This window comes from Myotis daubentonii, chromosome 1, assembly GCF_963259705.1.
Source record: "Myotis daubentonii chromosome 1, mMyoDau2.1, whole genome shotgun sequence".
NCBI lineage: Eukaryota > Metazoa > Chordata > Mammalia > Chiroptera > Vespertilionidae > Myotis > Myotis daubentonii.
In genome coordinates, this window is record NC_081840.1 from 131895484 (window position 1) to 131921886 (window position 26403).

Below are 26403 nucleotides of genomic sequence, written 5' to 3' on the forward strand. Positions count from 1 at the left end.
GTTACTTGAATTATGAATTCAAGTCATCTTTTTAATGCTTGCTTTGAGTCCACATTGTTTTGTTTTTCAACACTGAGACAACTACCATTTGGTATTCTTCATAGACACACATGCTTGAACTGAACAGTGAATGAATAGCTGTCCTGCTAACTTTTTTGGTTTTAATTTTATTCTGTTTAATTTATCTCTCAACACTGTTTTTGTTAAAGATCAATAGTCACATTGTTATGTGCTAATGGATGCCTCTAACACTTCCATAACTCTCTTAAGGATTTGAAAGCATCATGGAAGCCATTTAATATTATAAGCGACTGGCTAAGTGAGGATGGCTTTCAATTTGCATAGGGAACTATCCAATTCTCTTACCAGCACAAATACTATATTAATCAGGGTAAGCTATCTACTGTAAAAGATGACCCCACATCTCAGTGGCTTAAGACAATAACAGTTAATTTTTCACTCACATTTTCTCAAAGTTAGGATAGGTAGAGGGCCTGCTCAGATGACCATTCAGATACGTCCCCTCTCTCCTGTAGCTCTATTCTCCAGGGCTAGGAATTCTTTCCATCCTGCCCACGAATGGAGAGAGAGGTTTTTTAATGGGCCGATTCTGGAAGGCACATGTCACTTCTGCCACACTCCAATGGCTGGCACTCGAAGGACTGCCCCTAACTGCAAGGAGGTTGGGAATTGTTGGTGTAGGTATGTGCCCAGGAGGAGGAGGAGGAAGTGGGTTTAGTGAGTATCTAGCCATCAAATACCTTTGAATCTGTCACAAATACCAAAATAAATTGCTCAGTCAAGAAAAGAAAAAGGCAATTTAATTTAAAAGTATTTAAAACTAATGCTGGCATAATTTAAACATTTTTTAAAATTAATAATGTAGTTTATATTTATGACTTATTATTAATACTAGTAAATCTAGTGAGAGAAATAAGCAGCCAAATTCAAGTCAACTTTTTACAAGTTATTTGCAAACAGCTATCTAAAGTCTAAATATTTTTTATTGTGAAAAAATATACATAACATTTACTATTTTAACCATTTTTAAGAGTACAGTTCGGTGGCACTAAGTACATTCACATTGTTGGGTTAATGTCACTACCATCCATCTTCACTTTTTTTCTTATTTCCAAATTGAAAATCTGTATGTATTAAACACCAACTCCCCATTCACCCTCCCTCAAGCCTCTTGTAACCACTACTCTGTTTTCTGTATCTATGAATTGGACCACTCTAGGCACTTCTAAATAATGCAATATTTTTCCTTTGTGTCTGGCTTATTTCACTTAGCATAATGTCCTCAAGATTCATTTAAGTTGTAGCATTATCAGAATTTCATTCCTTTTTAAGGCTAAATAATCTTCCACTTTATGGACCTACCACATTTGTTTATCCATTCATCCATTAATGGGCTCTTGGCTTGTTCCCACCTTTTGGCTGTTGTGAATAATGCTTCTATGAACAGGGTGTACACATATGTGAGTCTCTGCTTTCACTTCTTTTGTATATATAGCCAGAAGTAGAGTTGTTGGTTCAATTGGTAAGTCTATGTCTAATTTTTGTAGGAATTGCTCCACTGTTTTCCACAGCAGCTATAAGTCAGAATAGTTTTAAAGACAAACTTGTAATCGGTTTCTACAAAAGGTAGTGACTCATCTGCAACGTTATAGTCCCCGTAAAAGGTTCCTTGAATAGGGGGATTATGTGTTTCCAATGTTGTTCTTCAAAAACTAGGATAGTTTTAAATTTTATTTTTCCTTTGCCTCTAAGTGCAGTAATAAAATATACTGAGTAGTGAGTTGTATTCTCTGGGTGGTTTAATGAATAGGAGTTTGATAGAAAAATGTGTGTTTTTCAAGTGCCTTAGCCCCCTTGTGACATTGGTATCTATTCCATTTCCTAGAAATGATGGGAATGGTTTACCACGCCATGGCTAAAAATTTAAGCAGGAAACTCTGCAGCACTGGCATTTTAACTTCCAGATAACAATTAACACCTGACAGTAAGATGATATTGTAGCGCATTTTTCTGCTGCTCATCTGACAAATTATCTGGATTACTTTATGTTTTGCCCTCTCCAGATTTTTTTGTAGAAACTCTTTCTGTTATATTAAAAGAACTAACTCGGTGATGAAAACCTGAGTGCTTTCCAGAAGTTTAACCCAAACGGTGAGGGGGTTTGGATGTTTGGTTTTGATTTCATTCTCTCCACCAATTTTATGCTTCTGCGTCCGTCCGGGGACTGTGAAAATTCAAACACAGGATGAAGATGAAAGGCGGGGACTGTGGAAAAGAGAGTGCATTTGAACTGAACCCTAAACTGAGAGATTCATTTGAAAACCTTTGGTTCCTTAATGATGTGATTTTTAACTTGGCTATTTCATCACAGACATTGATAGTACAGGGTTCAAAACATATGTCCAAGCTAAGCTTTCCCAGGAAGAAAGGCTGAATAATGAAGTTGGGCACAAGGCTTGAGGCCAGATTACCAGTTTTGACACCAGCACCTAATAAAAGATCCCTCTTATCTGTTCTTGCCTACCCGACCTCAGGGCTAGTAGATATGGGGACCAGTAGTATAGAATGTTTATTTTTTAATTACTTTAAATAGGATAGCATGTGGTGCTTACCTAATAGTAATATTTAAACCACTTATGATATGAAATGGAGTGACAGTGTGTACTCAAATGCTATATGCTATCAAATATTTTCACTGTTGTACATTGGATTTGCATGAATTTCTCTCCCCTCGTTTGAAAACACGTGTTCACAATAGCTTGATGCAGCTCCTGAAATAAAACTCCTGCATATTAATTTGAGTTTCTTTGAAGCTACTTCTGTCAAAGAGAAATGAAATCTAGACCAGTTCCTCTTTAACACTATGTTTTTAAGGAGGAAAGCCATAGAAATAAGAGCCTGAAGGGAAAATCCATCACAAATCTTGTACAACGGGTGCAAAGTGGGTAGTGGAGAATTTAGTAACTTCCACAAAGAAAAACCAAAGTCATTTTTTAAAACACAAATCTTGTGTATAATTTCACGTGTGGCAGCAAGGGCTAGTAAAATACATAACATTATAAATAATGGACGTTTAGGCCTCTCTTTAACAACCATTGTCAGGTAGACATGTATCCGGCTTTGTGGCTGCAGTGCTGGTAATCTAAGCGGTAGCCTACACTGAAATTGCTCTAGAAGGCTCCCTCCATCCATCTATTCACTATACAATCTCAGTATAAGCCCAGCCATTCCTCGTAATATTCAACTGTCGCAATACTCATCCCTCTGGAGTTCTTAACCACTACTTTTTTCTTGTCTCTCCCACCTCTGGGCCTGTTTTTATCCCCTTCCCTGTCTAGGATGTAAGCAGCCACCATTCTTTAGGACAATTGCTCTCACTCAATATTTTCTCCCTGCTTAGCCCTTACCAGCCAACATCTTTGTAACTACTTATACTTTCACCTTTCTTAAAACAACAACAACAAAAACAAACAAAAAAAACACCAAAAAGAACCCACACAAAATAAAACATTTATATCCTCCCCCCCCCTCTTTTTCCTGACTTAACTATATTAATGTTTTCCCTAGGCTCCTATCAAAGTGCCTGCTCTCTACTAAAAAGATATGATAGAGGGACATCAACCAAACTGGGGTCTAGTCCTGGCCTTACACGGGCAGCTCTCTCTAAAACTGTTTTTGTGTCTGTATTTGGAGGAAAGAGAGATCCCACACACACAGGGTTATTCTAAAAGTTAAACATGATACCATACACAAAGTACCTGTTATAAAGCCTAGCAGAGTTGGCCTCAGGAAATACCATCCATTATTATTAAATGCCCACCTTCCTTTCAAATGACAACTGAAGGTCCATCCTCTTTTCCTCAGATTCAGGATAAAATTAATTGAATCCACTGTAACACTTAAAGGTGTTACTCCATATTTTGGCAACTGATCCTAGCACGGTGTTTTGTAGACAGACTCACTCGTAGTCACTAAGCCGACTTCAGTTGCATGACATGCTGGGCCAGTTCACATGCTCTGCTACTCTATTTTCAACACGAGAAACCTCAAGCCCAAGGACAAGAGACAGTGGATAAATAAGCCCAAATCCTGTTCATGACACCCAGTTGCCAGGGCAGCCCCTCTGACGTGTTACCCTTGGAGAAAACTGGAAGGGTTTTTGGAGCGACTGAAGACTGTGTGTTCCTGGCTTTTCTGCAGAGAACTGGGATCTGGGGGAATGTAGCTGGTTCCTTTCCCCTTGGGGATCTACCCCCTGGCCCATTCAGCTCAGGGGCACGAGACAGAGGTGAGAAACCTCTCCCTCCAGGGTATTTGGGGACTATGGACAACAGACTCTGGCGCAGAGAAAGTGGGTTCCCAGCACAGACACTTAGAACATCTTGCAGCTACAGCCTGCTGTCCCCTTCTGGGGTAGGACGGGGTCCCAGCAAGCTGGAGCCCAGACTTGGCCTCCAGGGGGTGGGGTGTGTGTGGCGGGGGGAGGGAGGGGGGAAGGAGGCCCCTCCACCCCGCGGCTCCCTGGGCGTGGCCTACTCTCAGGGGGGCGTGGCCGAGACCGCAGGGCGTGGCCTGGGGCCCGTAGGGGCGTGGCTGGGCCGGGCACCTGAGGGCGGGGAGAAGACTACAAGGAGGGTGAAGTGGGGGGGGAAGCGGGGCGAAGTTCACGGTCCGGGAAGTTGGGGCCTTGCTGAGGGTCCCCGTGGAGAAGGCTGCGCTCCTCGAGAAGAGGGAAGGTCCTGGGAGCCAGAGCGGGCGCGGGAGCCGCGGGCCTGGTAGGAAGGGTGGGGTGCCATGCCGGGAGCCCCCGCGGCCGGATCGCGGCTCAGCTCTGCGCCTTCATCTCGCGGGGAGCCCCGCGGAGGTTAAAGCCGGCCGCGCCTGGGCCCGGTGCTGCTGCCTTGCCCCCAGAGCTCGCGGAAGCTGCACAGCCTTGGGTCACGAGGCTGAGCGAGGTCTGGGAGGCCGGCCTGGGCTTGGAGGGGTCTGGTGCCCCGAAGAGTTAAGGTCCCGCCCAGCCCTGGCCTGAACCTGAGGCGGAGCGTCCGGCGGGAGAGAGGCCCGAGGGCCCGGACGGCGCTCAGTTGTTTCGTCCCCGAAACGCTCCGGGTCCCCTCAGGGCAGCCGTGCTGGGTGAGGGGCGCCCCTTCCTGGCTCGGCCGCCTTTAATAATCACAGCCTTGGGCTCTGCCACACCTTGTATTTTACCACTTAATGGTTCTGGTGTCATGAAGTATTGCAAGCACAGTAGGTGCGCCTTCCCGACCGGAGGAGTGTGGCGTTTCCAGCTGCTATGCTGGGATATGCTGGCGGCGGTGCAGTGACACCTCCGAGCCCGTTTACAGATACAAACGTGTGCCTTGGGTACAACCAGGAGTCCACTTGTCCTCAAACCACCGCTCCCGTGGAGGGAACTGACAAGCATGTACTCCTAGCCTACAGGATAGTGGATTCATTGTCTACAGAGGGAATGTCAGTAAGAAAAGAGCCCGAAGACTTAGGAAACCTACTTATCCTGTTACATTTTCTTTTACGTGGACAGGACGGGTGTGCTCAGCTATCTCATAGAAATAAGCAGCCCCTTCAAAAAGAAATCTCTATGCATCCTGCAAAGATTAGACAACTTGCTGGCTGTTGATAGCAAGGTAGCAACTTAATTTTTTTTTAAAAAAAAAAAAAGATAATTCAAACACAAAATTTACAAGGTGCTACTTTATGAAATTTTTCCTCATTTGTGGAGGCTAGAGGTTGCTTTATGTTATAAAATTTACCAAGATATGTGTAACATAGGTATTTGGAATAAAATAGCAAAGTGCATTTTGTTGCTATCCCCTGATCTTAGAATCATAATAGAAATGCCCAAGCCTGTATTTGTTGACAGTTGGTAAAACCTAATCACCAGGGTTCTCTGAGCTCTAATTGAATCCTCTCCTCAGCCCCCACCAGATATTCCCTTGTTGAAGGAAGGTAAGGCACAGAGAAGTGAGGCCACACTGCTGGAAAGTTTAGAGAAAAAAAATTATGTATTTCTAACTCCAAAGCCTGTGCTCTTCCCCCTTAGCCACCTGTACTTTATTTTTCACAAGTAGATAAGCAGTCAGAGAGGTTGCTGGTTTTAAGAACTCTGGGCCCATGTGTACAGCCTAACCCTAGTTCTGGTTCCAGTTCCTGACTTTGTACAAGTTCCTTATCTTCCCTAGGAACATAATTGATCTCTAGTATCTCCTAGATCCAAAAAAAAGAATCTATAGATGAGTGAAAATAAGATTCTGCTTTTACCAATTAATGCTATTGTTGGCCACATTTAGAGTAGAAATTACAGGGTGGTCAGGAAGGGTCAGCTGATTCATTCAATAAATATGCAATGTGTGCCAGGATCGCACTGGGGCTCCAATGGAGAGCAGGCCAGGTGAGGGTTCCCCTTGGACTTCAGATTCTGGTTGGAGGCAGAGGAGCCTGAGGAAACAAGGAAGGAACCAATAAATAAGTTAATTAACAAACAGCTGCAAATGGTTAACAGAGAGTATGATGAGAAAAAATGGGGTGTATGTGTGGGGGGGGGCACATTGGTTAAGGTGGTTAAAAGAGGCCTCACCAAGACCTGGTTTATAAGAATGAGATGGACCTAGCGATGTTTATTCCTGCACTGGGCCCTGCAAGGGCAAAGGAGGCATGAAAAATTAGAGCATGGTCTAGAAATTGCCGGAAGGTCTTTGTGGGTAGAGCGTGATTCGTTCCAGATGAAGTTGGAAACACAGGGTAAGACCATGTTGTGAAGGGCTATCTGTGTCTAGTAAAGACCCTAGCTTTTCATCTAATAGCAATGGGAAGCCACAGTAGGCAGGGGAGTGACATGAAGGTGGCTACAATGAATCCACAGGGAGGGTGATGGTGGCACAGGCTAGGGTAGGGGCAGTGGACACAGAATATGGAGGGGTTTTTTTGTTGTTGTTTTTTTAATATATTTTATTGATTTTTTACAGAGAGGAAGGGAGAAGGATAGAGAGTTAGAAACATCGATGAGAGAGGAACATCGATCAGCTGCCTCCTGCACACTCCCCACCGGGGATGTGCCCGCAACCAAGGCACATGCCCCTGACCGGAATCGAACCCGGGACCCTTCAGTCCGCAGGCCGACGCTCTATCCACTGAGCCAAACAGGTCAGGGCCAGAATATGGAGTTTTTAAGTATCACTTCACCGGTGGGGTCCACCTGACAACTCTATTTATAATAACATTCTAACACGCTGGAACCTCCTGGCCCTCCTCATCCTCCTAGTCACTTGGCTTTCCTCCATGCTACTTATTTCCATAGGACATAATGCATATTTTATTTACAAATTGTTATTTATGCCCTCCTATGAGAATGTCAGCTACAGGAGAGCAGGGTTTGCATATCTTGTATACTGTTGTTTCTCCAGCAGCTGATGTGGACTCTTAATACATTATCTTGTATGAATGGATTTAATAAATGGTTTGGGTTTGGATTCATAGATTTTGCTGATGAATTGGATGTGGTGGTGAACGAAGGAGAAATCAAGGATGACTCTCAGTCTGCTGGCTCAGAAACTGTACAGATATTAAATCATTAAGAAGAGGAAGGCTAGGAAGACAAAGTGGGGGTTGGGGTAGGAGAAACTGAAAGTTCTGTTTGGAACCTATTAAGTCATGGTGTGTAGATTAGTTATCTAGTGCTACATTAAAACAATTTCCCTACAATTTAGCAGATTAAAACAAACATGTATTATCTCCCAGGTTCTGTGAGTGGTTCTGGCTCAGGGTCTCTCATGAGGTTACAGTCAAGCTGTCGGCCAAGCTGTAAGATAGTGATGGCGAACCTTTTGAGCTCGGCGTGTCAGCATTTTGAAAAACCCTAACTTAACTCTGGTGCCGTGTCACATATAGAAATTTTGTGATATTTGCAACCATAGTAAAACAAAGACTTATATTTTTGATATTTATTTTATATATTTAAATGCCATTTAACAAAGAAAAATCAACCAATAAAATGAGTTCGCGTGTCATAGGTTCGCCATCACTACTGTAAGATCTGCTTTTGGCTTTTTCTCGTGGTTATGGACAGACCAGCTGGCTGTTGGCCAGAGACTTTATTTCCTTGCTATATGGACCTCTCCATAGGTCTGCTTCCCCCAGAGTGAATGATCCAAGAGAGAAAGAAAACCCAAGGTAGAAGCTACCATGTTTTAACCTAATCTCCACATGGCACACCATCCCTCTGCTGTACCCTGTTGGTCACCCAGACTGTCCCTGATGAGGTGTGGGAGGATGTGAATTCTGGAAAGGGCAGGAGTTATTTGGGGCCACTGTAGAGGCTGCCTTACTAGAAGGTATAGTCGGCAAACTGCGGCTCTTTGGCCCCTTGAGTGTGGCTCTTCCTAAGCTTTAGAAGTACCCTAATTAAGTTAATAACAGTGTACCTACCTATATAGTTTAAGTTTAAAAAATTTGGCTCTCAAAAGAAATTTCAATCATGTACTGTTGATATTTGGCTTTGTTGACTAATGAATTTGCCGACCACTGGTATAGGAGATATCCAAAGGGAAGCTGTTGAGTATAATCTACCCAGAGATCTGATCTGCAGATAATTATTTGGAAGTCATCATGATATATGAAGCTGTTAGAAATGTACAAGAGGACCCAGGGAGAGAAATAGGGCAGGGAAGAGGGCCTTGGACCAATCGAAGAGCCCGACATTTAGAGGTCCAGTGAAGAGAAGCCATCAAAGGAAGATGGCCAGTAAGCAGTGAGGAGGGAGGGGGACCAGGACAGTGTGTATTCTGGGAGTGACTTAACTGAAAGACAGGTTTCACTGGACAAGTTTCTCTTCCCCTGAAGGGTAGGAAATACCTTGAATATGGCTGAAATAAAAATATTTTCTTAAAAAATGCAATATAACATAACTTAAATAAAGTATGAATAGTTAAATGTTGACCCAGATAGGAGTAAAGAACAGGAGGATACATATACAGATAGAACATTTAAAGTTTTGAAAAGTCTATGCTTATGTACTTAGTGCTCCCTTGGTCTGATGTTTGGCCATAGCTCCCTGGGGTAGTAGTAGAAGGTAGAAAATCCCTATGTAAGGCTTTCAGAGGTTGCTGTTAGAAATTTACCTTGAAGACAAAATAATGAACTGTATAGCATGGGAGAAACTACTGACCTTGGAAAATGTCCATCTTTGCTTCCATATGCTTTGTGTTACTATATAAGGAGTCTTGCTCTTCAAACATCTTAAACTAGAGGCCCGGTGCACAGATTCGTGCACTGGTCAGGGACATGGCCTGCGGAGATTGGCCCGCTGTAGGAGTGCCACTCATCCTGGTCAGCCAAGCAGCACTCCCACTGTGAGAGCACTGACCACCAGGGGGCAGCTCCTGTGTTGAGCATCTGTCCCCTGGTGGTCAGTGTGCATCACAGCAACTGGTTGATGGGTCGTTCTGGTTGTTCTGCCATTCAGTTGCTGGGCTTTTATATATACATATAGACTAGAGGCCTGGTGCATGAAATTTGTGCATGGAGGGGGGGGGAATGGTCCCATCAGCCCAGACTGCACCCTCTCCAATCTGGGACCCCTCGGATAGGGCCCCAGGATCGGGCCTAAACCGGCAGTCGGACATCCCTCTCACAATCCGGGACCTCTGGCTCCTAACTGCTCACCTGCCTGCCTGCCTGCCTGATTGTCCCTAAATGCCTGCCCTGCTGGCCTGGTCACCCGCAACTGCCCCCCCTGCAGGCCTGGTTGCCCAAGCAGCCTTTTGTTCAGTTGTTTGGTCACCCCTCACTAAACCCTCTGCCAACCTGGTCACCCCATGCAGCCCGCTTGTTCAGTCGTTTGGTTGTCCCTCACTAACCCCCCTGCCGGCCTGGTTGCCCCATGCAGCCTGTTCGGTCATCCATACAGTTGTGATGGTCACTTAGGCTTTTATTATTATAGACTAGAGGCCCAGTGCATGCACTGGACAGGAGGGGGGGGTCCCTCAGCCCAGCCTGCCCCCTCTCACAGTCCGAGAGCCCTCAGGGGTAGGAGGTGACCTGGAGATCAGGGGAAGGCGATGCCCCCATCACACCTCTGTTGCTGCCACTGCCAGCAGCACAAGCCTTGGCCAGCCCTGGTTACCTGAGCCTCGGGAGGCACTGGGCGATTGGGGGGCAGAGGGGACTGGGGACTCTGGAGGCAGGTGTGCAGAGTGGCTGGGCCGCCCCCCTGCCACCCTGGCGGGGCTGAGGGGACTGGGCGCCACCATCTTTGAGGGCGGGGGCAGTCAATTAACATATTCCCTCCTTATTGGCTGTAGGCACTGCCATCTTTGAGGGCGGGGCAGTCAATTAACATATTCCCTCCTTATTGGCTGTAGGCACTGCCATCTTTGAGGGTGGGGCAGTCAATTAGCATATTCCCTCTTTATTAGATAGGATACCCCAGTAACCATATACTAACAATACTGGGAATTCCTGATTAAGCTATGTCCTGCTCAGGGGTCCTAGGAACTTCACTGTTAATAAGAGGACCTGAGATGGTTGTTGAATATATTTTCCATTTACCGGATAAGGCCTTCCTTTGTTTTCTTTAGCTCTTTAGAATGTATTTTCAGTGGTCCATGGTTTTCTAAAGAATTTCATTAAAAATAAAAAGCCTTCTCATTCATAGACATCCCTTGCTCACTTAGAATAAAAAAGGAAGAAGGAAAATAAATTACCTGTTCCTAACTGACCACCTGGCACAAACTGGCTCTGTGGTTCTGATTACCTGTTTTATGAGAACAGTGTCAACCTGAGTATAAATACCTCTGCCTGCTCATAATGGGAGTCATGAGTGTTAACCATTTCTCTTTCCCCTCCCAATTAGACATTGCCATGTGACTTGCTTCCATCAATAAGATATAGGAGGAGTGACATATGTTCCTTGCAGGTAGAAGCTGTAAAAGCCAGTGAGAGATCCCTGGCTGGTTTGGCTCAGTGGATAAAGCATCAGCTTGCGTATTGAAGGGTCCCAAGTTCGATTCCAGTCAAGGGCACGTAGTACCTCAGTTGCAGGCTCATCCCCGGCCAGAAGGTAACCAATAGATGCATCTCTCTCACATAGATGTTTCTGTTTTTCCACTCTCTCTAAAAATCAATGGAACAATATCCTCGAGTGAGGATTAACAACAACAAAAAGCCAGTGAGAGGCCAAAACCTGTTTGGCTCAGTGGATAGAGCGTCGGCCTGCGGACTGAAAGGTCCTAGGTTCGATTCTGGTCAAGGACATGTACCTGGGTTGCGGGCACATCCCCAGTAGGAGATGTGCAGGAGGCGGCTGATCGATGTTTCTCTCTTAATCGATGTTTCTAACTCTCTATCTCTCTCCCTTCCTCTCTGTAAAAAATCAATAAAATATATTTTAAAAAAAAAAGCCAGTGAGAGATTTGTCACACATTCTTTCCCTCTTCTAGAGTGGCTACCAATTTTCTAGATCATAGCTGTTCTATCAACTTGGTTCATGGGATGAAGACAGTGAGCAGAATCCCCCTGTCACTCTGTGTGCGCTAGAAATAAGCTTTGATTGTGTTTAGTCCCTCAGATTTAGGGATTTGCTTGTTAATGCAGCACACCCTAGCTTATCCTGAATAATATACTAAGACTAGTGGCCCAGTGCACGGATTCGTGCACATTGAAAGGAAATCGGGAGCCCATACCCGCGTGCCTGGGGAGTTTCCACATCCCAGTGAGCCGCCAGGAAGTCGCATGGGGAGTCTGTCCTTCTCCCCACAGCTTCCTGAAAAAATATTTCCAAATGTCCCTTCTGAGGCCAGGATCACGCCTTGCCAGCCGGGAGGTCCCCAATGGACACCTTGGGTCATGATGGATGCTTTCCACCACGAGGAGCCTGATAAGAGACGCTCCAACATGAACAATACAAAGTTCAGGATCTTGGAGGGAGAGGGTACTCTCTCGCCCATGCCCCCACCCTTCAGATCCATCTCTCTGACTTTTGCCCCGATTGTTAGTCACCACCTTGTGGCCACTTTTATATTGCTGCCTTCCTCTGTAGTTCCGGGGCAATTGGAAAGGGATGAGACTTGATCTCGATGCCCAAGCAGAATTCCAGGAGTCCGGTGGCTATATCAGGCTCGTCCCAGTTACTCCGAGTGTCCGCACTTCATCCCTGCCCTGGAGATTGTACCTATAGGCGTATGGGGTATGTGCCTCGCAGCAACTTCTGGCTCAGCTGTGGGCGTCATCAGGGCCGGTACCAGCACTGAAGGGGTGTCCATCTCCTGGTAGCCGCTATCCATGGGCCCACCCCCCTGGGGGAGCCACCAGGGATCCTCAGGGAATGTGGGAGCCCGCATGCCAGCCAGGCCCGGGAAGGGAGCAATGGGCTGGGCCTTGAACACGCATGGGAGACCCACTCATGAGATTGAGATTTTCTCACCTTTTCCAGGACTCTCTCCGGAGATGGGGACTGCCTGGCTTGGAAGTGGCAGCTGGGGGTGGTAGGAAGGAAGGAGGGAGAGGCGGGTCACTTCCGGGTAAGGCGTGTTCTTAGTATTTCAGTTTAGCAACCGAAGGAACACTGCAATAGCTAAGGGGTGGAACATGGCCCTGATGCCCCAGGAGGAGCTCCAGGAGGCCGGCATAGGTATCAAGGTTGCACCCGTCATGCGAACATTCCACGGTCGCAGTAGATTGTACCTGCAGGGTATGGGGTGATTTTTCCACGCAACTCACGGCCCAAGTGTGGGGCTGCCTGAACCTAACAAGTCAGGCCAGTATCTGCTGGTTCCCCTCCGCCCACCGGAGCCGACTAGCGCTCTGCAGGGATCCAGGAACAGGTATTCAGTGCCAGGACGCCGACCTTTCCAGGAGATGGGGCCAGGTGGTAGGTGTAAGTTGCAAAGGGCTCACCCACGGGCACGTGTGGGTGTCGGTCATTGGGCTGGACTTTACCTACGTTCCCTCTCAAGATGGGGGCCAGCCCAGGCAGTATGTGCGTGAAGCGCCTCTGTGGGTTTTTCCCAAGCTCGTATCCGAAGACCCAGAGGGCAATAGGTAAGGGGTACGGTGCAGCCGTATGGTCCAAAGGGAGAGTTCCAGGGGCGGGCGGCGGCTGGTCCATGGTCATTCCAGCTACACCCCCACCACCCGGGCATCGGGACTGCAGTCTGTTCGCTGGAGATTGAGCCTGCCAGAGGCGGGAGAGGCTCAAGTGCCTCAGCTGTGCTCACCAGCCATGAGCCCTACTTCTGGCTGAGTGTCACTCCCCCTGTGGGAGCCCACTGACCACCAGGGGCATCTGCGTTAAGCATCTTCCCCCTGGTCATCATAGCGACCAGTCTTTCAGGTCATTCTGCCATAATGTTCGCTAGGCTTTTATATATGTAGATAGGTCTGAGCCACATGACTGCAGAGATTACTGGTCTCTCGTTTACCAGACACCTTGGGAACCTGAGAGGGTAGGTACTATACAAGGCTTGCTCTTATGACTAATGTTCCTCTTACTGTTGGTGAACTAGCAGGTTCACTTGTTTCCATGATGCTCAAGTCAGCTTCATAATTTTAATTAAAGGTCACAAAAATGACATTTAGATGTATAATTACATTCTGTAAGGGCAGCTAGTATGAAAGTGAAAATATATAAAGGTTCAATGCCCAGAAGGGATAGGATAGGAATTGAGGCTTTGATTTTTTTTTATTTTTATTTTGAAAACTATATATATATATATATATATATATATATATATATATATATATATATATATATATATGTATATATATATATATATATATATATATATATTCTTTAATTTTTAGCATCCTTCTACGTTTTCCAATATAGAGGAATATTCACAGGCTCATTATTAAGACACAATTCTTCCCAGATGTAGTTATCAATTGGTGCATTTCAGAAATTATTTTGTCACCAAAGGACAGTTGAAATAAATCATTCATAGTTACCATTGACTAATTTTTTTAAAAACAGATTCAAAGAGTATTTTAAATGTGATTTCCTGGCTATTTGATTTTGAATCTAAGAGTGTCAGACCTAGGTTTTGCTCTCAACATCCTGGAGGAAATGCATTCACTCTGTTAGTTTGACTTAAACAGAAGTGAAGCAGGAGCATTTAGCTGTGGGCAGTGCCATCCTGCCTTCTTAGGGATGTTGGCTATAAATCCACTCTCCCTCGAGGTTAACAATCAAAGTTCTCCCCTTCTCTTATTCACACAAGTGATACGATGATGATAAATTGCTTGGACGTGACTGCCCCAAGCGCTGGTGTGATGAATTATGTTGTTCAGGGTATGGCCAAAGATCCTCCATTGTCAGCGTGCAGCACTGAATATTGGCAGTGCTCATAAATAGCCTCCTGCCGATTGTGGTCTCTGCAGTGCATATTAAATTCTCTGCTTTCACTCACTCGTCATGGTTTTTAGTTCTTAATCATCCTCTGTCTTCCCTTGAGTTCACTTAGCTAAACAACCTTTGTTTTTTTCTGTTCCCTACAGGTAGGGTGTTATCACAGTTGTGATCAGTAAACGCTGAGTCATTCTTCACAGAAACTATTCAAAATAGTCATGGTTAGTCCTTTTCACTAAATCCAGAGTAATAACAGCTTATCTTACAATAGCTTAATTGGGTAATTACTTAGTGTTTGAAAGGCATTTCAAAGAGAACATTGGTAAATATTGTTAATTTAATGCTACTTTGTATAATTGAAAGTCCACTGCAGCCACAAAATCCTCGCTATTATTATGTACCAACAGTGAATTCTTTCTTAATATAGCTTATTATTTCCAAAATTATATATATATATATTGATTTCTGAAATATTTAATATATTTTCATAAACTCTCAAGGTCATCATGTTTATACCGTCACATTTCTATGTCTTATCTACTACCTTATATATTGAAAAGTTAAATGTTATCGGTCTTGGTCTCTAAAAGTTTGGAGGAAATATAAAGTGGGAATCCCCCCCAAATCAGAAGTATCTCACATTACACAGCTTCTACATATGTCCTTTGTGGAATGTGCCTAACTTTTCAGCAAGATCTCCTATTAGGCCCTGACAAATAACAGCAATAAGGATTTATTTACTCTGAGTCCAGGCAATGAGCTATCACCCCACCTCATTGTCATCAAAATCTGTCAAAAAAGGTTGCATTACATTGCATATGCCTGGCCGGACCTTTCGACAAATTTGCTACTCACTTTATGAACCCAGAGCCTCCAGGCGTAGTTAAAGGCCACTCTGTAGCTTGAATCAGACAACCTCCCTTACTGACTGTATTAGTTTGATAGGCTGTCATAACAAAGTGTCATAGGCTGGTGACTTAAACAGCAGAAAGTAGTTTTTTCATAATTCTGGAGGCTAGTGGTCCAAGATCAAGGTGTTGATAGAGCTGGTTTCTTATAAATCCCCTCCTTTTGGCTTGCAGATAGCCCACTTCTCCCTGTGTCCTCACATGGTCTTCTCTTTATTTCTGTCTGTTTCCTAATCCCTTATTATAACTACACAAAATAGTCATACTGGATTAGGACCTACTCTAACAGCCTCTTTTTTAATGTAATAACCTCTTTTTTTAAAAAAAATCTTTATTATTGAAAGTATTACATATGTATCCCTTTTTCCCCCATTGACCCCTACTGGCCCGCCCCACTTCCAACCCCAGGCCTTCACCACCCTATTCTTTGTGTCCATGGATTATGCATATATGCACGCAAGTTCTTTGGTTGATCTCTTCTCACTTACCCACCCCTGCCTTCCCTCTGAGACTCTGTAGTCTGTTCCATGCTTCTATGTCTCTGGATCTATTTTGTTCATCAGTTTATTTTGTTCATTAGATTCCACATATGAGTGAGATCATGTGATACTTGTCTTTCTCTGAGGTAGTGGGGCTTAGGGCTTCAACATATGAATTTAAGAAGTTCACAAGTCAACCCTTAATAATAATGGTCTCCAGAAAGTACCATTAAAGAATTATTTTCTTTAATTATCAAATTTGAGCAAGCAACTGATGACTAAAAGTCTTTGAACAGTCAAATTCGTTTAGGAACTTCTCCTTAACATTATTAAGAGGAAAACATTATATCTGTGACTTAAAACACTGACATGATTAGATAAAACCTGAAGAAACTTTATTAAATTTATTCTATTCAGGGGTGACAAAAGTAGATTTATAGTTGTGAGTATGCAAAACAATTTATTCTTGTATTATTAATTATTTTATTATTTGTATTACAACTGTAAATCTACTTTGCCCACCCCTGTAGAGTTATAAAATGTCCATAATCAAGTATACCTTGCTATTTAAACAACTGTCCAAATACTTGCTATAACAAGTAGCAAATATTTTTACCCAAAATTTCCTCTCTGAATCAAAAACTTGCTATAATTAGTCCACATACTGGTCGTCAGAAAGGGCAACAAGATATAGAATAAATACACTGTGGTTCTATCTCAGATTCCCCTAGGTGGTGACATCTGGTGCTCACATTGCTTAATTGTTTTGTGCAATATTGCCTCCATATTATCAACTGAAAATGTTAAAATAACAACAGCCAAAGACTCTCTGAAGAGAGATGATGAACCTAAGAAGCTGGGAAAGTTCTTAAATTTAAAGAAATATTAGGAATGAAAGCATCAAAGGGCTCAGTTGACCATTGCCTGTCCACATCCGCCATGCGTACTCTAGTTGATTCTGGAAGGCACTCTGTGCCTTCAGACTATTTGTAAAAAAGTGTTTCCCATAGTAAATGAATAGCCAGAAGCCCTTAGAGCAGCGGTTCTCAACCTGTGGGTCGCGACCCCTTTGGCAGTCGAACGACCCTTTCACAGGGGTCGCCTAAGACCATCCTGCATATCAGATATTTACATTACGATTCATAACAGTAGCAACATTACAGTTATGAAGTAGCAACGAAAATAATTTTATGGTTCGGTCACAACATGAGGAACTGTATTTAAAGGGCCAGAAGGTTGAGAACCACTGCAGGATTGTGGGTATATAAGAGTAGGTGAATAATACTTGGGATAATTGGTTGATAGTTTGGAATGAGCTGCAAAACATTATTTTTCCCTTGAAAAAGTTTTTAATTGGAATCTGTTATTGAAGCTGGGTGATGGAGACAGGAGTTCAATACGCTTCTCTCTCTGTTTGTGAACTTTTGAAAATATCTATATTAAAATGTTTAATAACATAAATTCAAAAAAAGAAGAAATGAATGAAATATTCAGCCTCCTCCATGCATATGTAAGAGAAGACGTGTGTAAGTAGAATGTGTTTTTTACTATCAGCTGATCCATAGGAAAGTACTGTGGAAGCCCTTATCCAGGAAAGGCTATGAGAGCATCTTTGCTAGTTTTGAACTAGATTATTTAACACATGTTTTTGTTTTGTTTTGTTTATTTTTTTATTTTTATTATTTTTTTATTTTTTAGTTCATTTAGTCTTTTTTTTAATTTCTTTATTGATTAAGGTATTACATACGTGACACATGCTTTTGTTGCTCCCTAGTGTATGACATGTCTATGACATCACAAGACAGCGCCTTTCTACCAGCTACTGAGTTTCCCATGCGTTTTCTCCATGTTCAGCATTTAACCTCAGAGCCTTTCTATTTAACACAGGAATTCAAGAAGAGGCCACTTGTTCCAAGCACCATTCCTGGCTAATGCCTTCAGCCCAATGCTCTCTACACAAATATCCCCCGGTATTTCAGGATCTTTACTGGCAGACACTAGGCAAGGAAAGACCTCTGCATGTACCTCAGAGGAACATTACTCCAAAGCCCTGTCACTGTTGATACCTATCCAAGTTCTCCCAGCTGCCACTGTAGGATGAAGAACTGTCCTGGGCTTCAGTTGTGACTCTCACTCACATTTCTGCGTAAGTCTAAGGCCTGACGTCCATTCCCTTTTGCTAGTGTTGCTTTGAACTTGCCCCTTTATCATTCAGAAAAATACATCTTGAAGGTGGCCCTCTTTCTCCCTGTGTAACTAGATGTTTGGAGCAGCTCCGTGCATAAGTAGTCAATAGTCTGCCCTTTTAAGTGCCGACATTACTGAAACTGATTTACAGCCATACTTATCCGGGGAGGGAGAAGTTTCTTGAAAATCAAGCTGCAGTGCCCCTTTTTGATCTTCTGCATTCCTCGAAGGCACTGTCTTTACACTGTTTGTCCATCAGTGTGCAAACATCAAAATATTTCAAGCCAAGAGATCCAAGCTTAAAATGATCTCCATGAAGATTTACTATAGTTCTATATGTCCTTGTTTATTGAATTTCATTTAATTGTAAGATTTAAAATACATAAAAGGACATATATAATTTCTAGCATTCAGGATACTTTATGGACCTTTGCTACTTATTCTTGTTACAATGAGGTCAAAATGATTAATTTATAAATTCCTTTACTTTTTTGATAGACCAAATCAGGATTGTAAAAGGCTTTCATAGTGCATTGTACAGGGGAGATGGTAGTGTTTTCGTCAACCCGTTTTCACTTCTTCATTTTTATTTTTGTGTTAGTAATACCTTGACTAAAATATGTGTTCAGTGATTATATGTGCATAATGTGATTATACACAACATTAACATTAAAGGAAAGTGGCTCAGTGGCTGAGTGTGGATCTAAGATCTGGGAGTTGTGGTTTGATTTCCAGTGGGAGCACATGCCTGGGTTGTGGGCTCGATCCCCTGTGTGGGATGTATAGGGGGCATACGATCAGTGATCCTCTCTCATTGTTGATGTTTCTGTCAAACTGGTCAAATTTGATTCAATCTCATGTCATCTTTAGGAGTGTTTACTATGACTAGGTACTAATTTTACTACTAATTACTTAATATTTTTCTTCAAACCTACCCACTGTTTTATCTCAGCCTCATCCTAAGTGATAATATCCATAAAATTATAGGCTTATAATATTTAGTACTTTTTTTCCTAAACACATAAAAATAAATACATACTTGTTTAAGACATTTTTAAATGTCCATATATCACCTAAATCAGCTTGAACCACCAGTAGGATATGGATCACACCTTCTGAAAACACTGACAAAAACCAAGCAGATTTTTGACTTTTTTACATCTCACCTTTCACAAAAGAACAAGATAATTCTTGGTTGTAAAGTTGGCACAAAACAATTTTCAGAATAGTTTCTGCACTTTGATGATTAGGAGCTATTAAAACTTTATATGTACTAGTATGTGTCTATGCACACATATATACACATACACATGGATAGAAAATGGATTGTTTCAGCTGTTAATTGGGAAATAGCCAAGAGTTTTCAGTTTTCAGTTCCTTGCACAGTCATTTATTTGAGAGCTAATCTAACAACCCTTATTTTATACTCTTTTACTCATATTCATACGTAGTATAAGAGTGATAATAGCCCTGGCCTGTGTGGCTCAGTAGGTTGGGCATTGTCCCATTGCACTAAAGGTTGCCGATCCGATTCTTGGACAGGGCACATGCCTGGGTTTCAGGCTCAATCCCAATAGTGGGTGTGCAGGTGACAGCCGACTGATGTTTGACTCTCAGATTGATATTTCTCTCTCTACCTCCCTCTCCCTTCCTCTCTCTAAAATTAAATAAAAAATATTTTTTAAAGGAGTGATAACAGATAAGTAAACATCTGGAACTTCTGGTTATTTTTAATTTCATTCATCTGTTATTAATAGTCGGAGGTTTGGAGTAAATATTGTAATATAGTTTGTTAGAGTTTGCCCTGATGGGAGATCAGAAAAAGAATTCCTGTAGAGATAGATATCAATAGGTTTCACAAGCCTTATGGAGACATGTTCTGCCTGATTTTCTAAGACACACATGTCCCCATCTATTTAACATATACGTTACTAGTAAACAAGGTGAACTAAGGAGAAGCTGCTGCAAGGGGGACTTAGAGGTCATCTCATGCCTCTTCACGTGGAATCATCGAACTTGCATCTGGAAGGAGCTTTAGAGGTCACCTCATGCAATCTTGTTTTATTAGTGAGGAAACGGGCCCACGGAATAAGTGATTTGCCCAAAGACACACTTTTGGCAAATCAACTTTCTATTAATACACATATAGTTAAAGTTCCAGCTTTTCCTTCTCTTGGGAAAATAGTGACATGTTCATGAACGCATTGTGTTGTCCCACCTGTATGCATTCTTCTGTATTTGAAATATAGGTAGTTAGCATTAATTTTTGGTGGCACTCAAGGTATTTTGTAGCTACTAACTATTTATTGTTAATAGCAAATCAAAGATTAACCTATTGAATATTATCAGGAATAATGTCTGTTGCCTTTAATATATCTGAATAAAAGAGGAAAACTATGATATTTTTCTAAGCACTGTCAAAATATATTTTACATAATAAATAAAATGTCTGTTCTTATGATTAGTACACTTGGAGTCAAACATCCCACATTTCCTATTTTTAATCTGTGAGTGTGTATAATAACAGAGCAAACACTAATATAAACTAATATTCAAATGTAATAAAAGTAAGTTTCAATATGAATTCATAATGAAAAATATATGAAATGAATTACTGTGAAGAATAGGCCGGGAAGAGAGTGTAATTTCACAGGCTGTTCGAACAAGAATTCAAGGAAGAAGAGGGTGGCAAGCACTGCAGACTTTACCTGTGAAATTAAAAATAACCTCTAAAGGAAGGACAGCTCATTTTGTTTATGTAATAAGTTTATATTGCTCCACAGCTTGTTGGTAAAGTAGGTGTGAGCACTGAGAGAGCATGTCTTTCTCCTCATTGTGTTCCAATTTAAAGGGAACTGAATCACAGAGCACTTCTGAGATCCCCAGGCACACACCAGCCCAGGAAGGGAAAGTTAGAAGCCATCACCCCTCGGAGTGCTGGTTTGCTGTAATCAAGAAGGCAAGCAAGTCTGTAATAATTCCAGAGACTGCCAGTTGTTAACTCCCCTGCTTTTAGTGCCTTGAGAGTTAGGATCAGCCCTTTGCAGTTCTCCTGTGGTGTTTCCAGAGAGAACTGGAGGATTTAAAGGCTCCTCAAATGAACACAGTTCCCTGTCAGTCTGCAGTGTGTGCCATATGCCCTGGACACAACAGCCGTTTACGCCATAGCGCCAAACCAGAGAGTACTGGGGGCTGGGCAGTGCTTTTCGGAGCCAAGGTTTCCCTTTTTCAGACCCCAGAACGGGGGCCTCCACTCTACACTGAAAACGGTGCAGATCCCTGCAGAGGGGGTTCCTGCCATAACCTGTCTTCCCGCTTCCTCCCGGGGGTGGGGCTGGGCGGTGCCCACTGCCAGTGTCTTTGGTGGTCTCCTCCTTCCCAGGTTGGTGAATGAATCCTGATATGAACCCTGATAACACACTATTTCTGCCACTCAGTCTCTCTGTTTAATATCTTTAACCGTGTAGTCATTTATCAAACATCCTGTCTTTGGGCAAAGCTAGTTTGGCTGCTCTTACACCGTGCACCATCACTTCACAGGACTCGGTTTATCCTGAGCCTTAATTGCCTTTACATACATGCTGCATATCATCTGCTGTAAACCTGATTAAACTGTAAACTTCTTGAAGACAGGGGCCATGTCTGCTCTTTGTTGCAATACCACAGAGAGGGCCTGACCTAATTTATTCTCCTAGTATGAGTCCTAAACAAACAAACAAAAAGGAACACCAACCAAAACAAAGACTGTACATCGTGTGAAAGGACATCTATTCAGTGCAGGCTCGTGTGGTGAACATGCCTGCAAGATGCGCTGACCTTTTGAGAAGTGAAATGCTTTATTGCTGAGTACGACTTTTTTTTTTTAAAAGCTTTCATATCATAGCAACATGGCTCCATCACAATTAATCTTCTATGGAAAGACAGTGACACGGGATGATTTCTCTGGAGAATCTATGCTAATACTATTAAAATGCTCTTACAATGTCAAAATGATTGCAGTGGAAGCATGAGGGGGCTGTGCTATGCGATTATGATATTATAGTGATGGGCGATTACCATAGGAAACTACTAATTCAACTCTGCAGGGACTTGCATTATGAAACCATTATAACATGAGATTATAATGACATAATAACTTGGATGCACTGTCGTGATGTGAAAACTAAAAGCTAATTGGAATGCAAGTAGTATTAACATTAAATTGTAATTAAACACTGAAAGCAATACTTGTTTAAATTTAAGACGGAGACATGCAATCCAGAAATGAAAACTGCGGGGAGAGAATGCATGCCAAATGTAAACTTAGGAATGGGCAGGAACCATGTACAGCTCTGCCCCCTAGGGCTAGGTCTGAAAGCCCAGTCCCACGGCCCACCAGGCTCTGGCCCTCTTTGCTGGGCCTCTAAGTCAGTAGACCAGGAGCAGGACACAACTCCCATCTCTAGCACTACCCCCGCTTAAATTCAAGTCTCCTTGTTTCATTTTCCAAGTGGGCATGATTGTATCTTACCTCCCACAGCCCTAGAGCATATTATTATTTTCCATGAAAAGTAACCTTTTCAAAAATATAACAAAATTAATCCATGTCCAAAATCAGACAAAACATAAGCTCAAAGGAGAAAAAAAAAAAAACGAAAAAAAAATTTTATCCCCTAAAAATGAACTGTATGAGCCAACACTTTTGGGCATTTACTTTAGACAATTCTCTGTGCATAGCATATATTGTTTTTCTTCAAAAATTTTTATGATACAGTACTTTAAAAATGTACTTATTAATTCTTCCCATCCCTCCTAGTTGCAAGATCTATCTCTTATTCAGGAGAATCCAGTTGATAGGTTTTTGTTTGTTTTTTAAAGGTCAGCTCAGACTAGAAGATTTTACCTGTCACCCAGGACACTATATTTTACTGCTAGGGAACAGTGTCTGGCAGGGTTGATGCTCTGCATACATCAGCTATAGGATGTTCCATATCATATTTTTCAGATCCTGGTGGCAACACCATAGGTAGTTCATTAGCACTTCTCTCTGTTTAGGAATGAATGGTGGATTTGTGAAGTCGTAGAGTTCCAATTTGTTCTCAACTGATAATTACTATATGGCTTAGGTCGATGTAAAGACAAGTTGTGAAATACTAGGAAAATTTAAAAGTGACGAAATTTGTTAGATGTGCCCCTGCAGTTTCTTGTTCAGATGTTACAAGGACACACAGTAGTTAATATATACTCCCTCCTAATTATGACTCGAAGTGGTTATTACTCCTTGTTATAAATATAGTAAGAGCAGTTTTTGTTAAGTATTTAGTTCTCACTTAGATATGCTGTATGCTTTAGAGTTATTTTTATTACCTCTTCATGTAACAACCAATTTAAGTAGGGAAGTCTAAATTACCCAAGCCCTCATTTCTGTGATTAAGAAAAGCAAAGCACAGTGCACTTAAATGTTGCCCAGTCAACAGTGGAGTTGACACTAGCTTTTCTGGTCCTAGAAAATCGCAGCTTCTTCCGTAGGCCGATGAGGGATGCCACCTCTGAACAGTCCCTCCACCTTAATGGGCAGCAGGATAACTTATGTGATGTTTATGGTAAGCGTCTCCACGGTGAAATAAAAGAAACACTTGCCTGACAAGTTGGGAGACTGGGTTCTAGTCTGGCTCTCTGGCCTTCAAAGGGTCAAGGAAGGCTCAGTGTTTGCATCTAAAAATGAAGTCATGGGATTAAATAATCTATCTGCATATTTCCTTTCAGCTCAAAAATTCGGAGCTCAAATAGCATTTAACATTAATTGAAACTTACATATTTTAACAAATTTACAGTATTATTCACTTTAACTTTTACTAAATATACTTACTTCACCTATTTAAAACAATTCATCTAAATTAAAAACCATACCTTATGTATTTTTTAAATTTATTGATTGATTTTAGAGAGAGAGGAAGGGAGGGAGAGAAAAGAAAACTTCAATTTGTTGTTCCTTACTTGTGCATTCATTGGTTGATTCTTGTACATGCCCTGACTAGGGATTGAACCCACAGCCTTGGTGTATGGGGATGATGGTCTAACCAACTGAGTTACCCAGCCAGGGCCAAAATCATACCTTATTTAGATGCATTTAATAATCTGATGGGTTTTAGCTGATTTGTAATTTGATTTTAAAATGCTCTTGTATTAGTTAGGCAATTTATTAAAATTATTAAAGTTGCAAATGTAAAACTAATCCAAAGAAGAGATTACAATTATAGTCTTGCCCTGGCTAGTGTGCTCAGTGGTTAGAGCATCTGCGAGCACACTGAAGAAATCAATGGAAAAAATATCCTAGGATGAGGATTAACAACAACAACAAATATTATAGTCCTTGGTATACCTGCAATATTGTTAAAATACAGTTAGAACTATAATGAAAGGAAACTTTTGCATAATTGTACAAGTATACAGATCAATAATTATGTTGAATAATATTTAAAACATATGCTTTCTGTGAATTCTTAGGAAATGGGTGATAGCAATGATTAAAATACCAAATTATAGTACCAGACAGATCTTTCTAAATCTTTTAGAGCACTTTATTTTTCATGGGGAGATATATAAGCAATCACATCCCCTTTATATTTAAATATATGTGACAAGGTATTAGTTAAAATATATTTGGCCATAGGAAATTTTCCCAATTTTGTAAGGCTTTTTAATCTAGAGAATTTAAAATTCCACTAGAGCATTTGGGGGCGGGGGAGGGGAAGATCTCGGATAGGGAAAGGGTGATGATTGCTCTATGCCACATGTAGTTATTACAAATTTGCCCTTGATCCCATTGCAGTAAACCAGTTTTCAGGAGTGAAAATAAGCTGTACTTTATTTTTATCACATAACTTACTTTTTTTTTTTTTTCTCAAAAAGAAGTTTTTGTGTCAGGTGCCACACTTTCTTAGGACTCGACAAAATTTATCTTGCCTTCTTTTCTAGACCTAGTTGTGGCATGCCAGCACAGCCAAGGGTTCAGTGAGCCTGAGGCGGGGGCGGGGGGGGGGGGGCGCGCACGGCAAAGGATGTAGAAAAGGCAGACAAAGTAATAAAGGTGATCTTAAAACAACTTTTCTCACCTAGCCAGTGTGGCTCAGTGGTTGAGCATGGACCTATGAAACAGGAGGTCATGGTTCGATTCCCCGTCAGGGCACATGCCTGGGTTGCAGGCTTGATCCCCAGGGGCGTGCAGGAGGCAGCAATCAATGATTCTCTCTCATCATTGATATTTCTCTCTCTCTCCCTCTCCCTTCCTCTCTGAAATAAAAATATATATACTTAAAAAAAAAACACAACTTTTCTCAAACCTGAGGATCCACAAAGTCTCAATAAAATTTTTGATTTTATGTTTTCATTTTTATGATCATCTAAACAATTTTAAGCATATTTTGGATTAGTATAACCACCTGACAACCAAATGTTGCCATAGGATTTCATTATTTGTATCTTAATTTGTTTTTCAGACTTTAGTGATATGAAATTAATAACAGAATTTAACTTTTTCTTTTCTCCTCACCTGAGGATATGTTTATCAATTTGAGAGCGAGAGGAAGAGAGAGAGAAACATGGATGGGAAAGAGAAACATCAATCAGTTGCCTCCTGTATTCATGCTGACCAGGGATCAAACCCACAACCCAGGTATGTGCCCTGACTGGGAATTGAACCCACAACCTTTTGCTGCACAGGATGACCTCCAAACTGCTGAGCCACCCAGCCAGGGCACAGCATTTATCTTTTCTATAATTTTTTTTTTTTAATTAGGATCTCTGTTTCCCTGAGAGCCATGAGTGTCAGGAAGTGATTAGGTTGAGAGAGTTGGGTAAAATGGTTTGGGCCCTTTCATTTCCTTTATAAGAAGTGGAGGTGGTATATCAGCTAGATCATATATGATAGCTGCACATATGTTTGTTTTTCAGAGGCTGACTTGACAGCCTATACCACTATCTTAAGGGTAGCACCAAGAGTCAGGACTGGTTCCATTCTGTACTCTTTTTCATTTTGTCTAGCCCCGCAATCTGCACTGTGTCTTCAACATAACCAACTCTACTCCCAATACCACCTCCTTCAGACTGGTGCCCACTCATGCTCTTGAGTTGAGGGAAGCATGGGGACGTAGGGAAGGAAGCTGTGGAGAGAGGTCAGCCGTGCCCTGGGGACCCAGTCAATCAAAAAGATTATGCATTATGAGAAATTGGGGTGCTTGTTCCGTCGTGTGCTTTTGCAAGAAAAGGGTGATGTATATTTTCTTTGTTGCATGTTTTAGGTGTTCATTACTAGGTGTTGGTAGACTCTCAACTGAGAAACCTCAGAGATTATGAATTTTATACTGTTTTTAAGGTCTCCCAGAGAATGCTTATATAGCCCACAGCAGTGTATTCTGCCTTCAGTGAAAGTGGAAGGTAGCCCATCATCCTTGTCTGACTAATAGCATCA

The 26403-nt window shown here is 42.1% G+C and overlaps 1 protein-coding gene across 4 annotated transcripts in view; it reads left to right on the plus strand.

Moving 5' to 3' along the window:
• Positions 1-4664: 4664 nt before the first annotated feature.
• The window catches only part of PTER (phosphotriesterase related), a 74452-nt gene continuing 52713 nt past the window's right edge, over positions 4665-26403 (plus strand). Inside the window, exons 1-2 of one of the 4 annotated variants that reach the window (XM_059660157.1) lie at positions 4665-4796; positions 5958-6019. The gene's annotated coding sequence lies outside the window, so the exon portion shown is untranslated. Of the gene's footprint in view, positions 4797-5642; positions 5667-5957; positions 6020-26403 lie in introns of those variants that run through there. The other 3 variants (XM_059660176.1, XM_059660168.1, XM_059660187.1) reach the window with 3 other exon arrangements.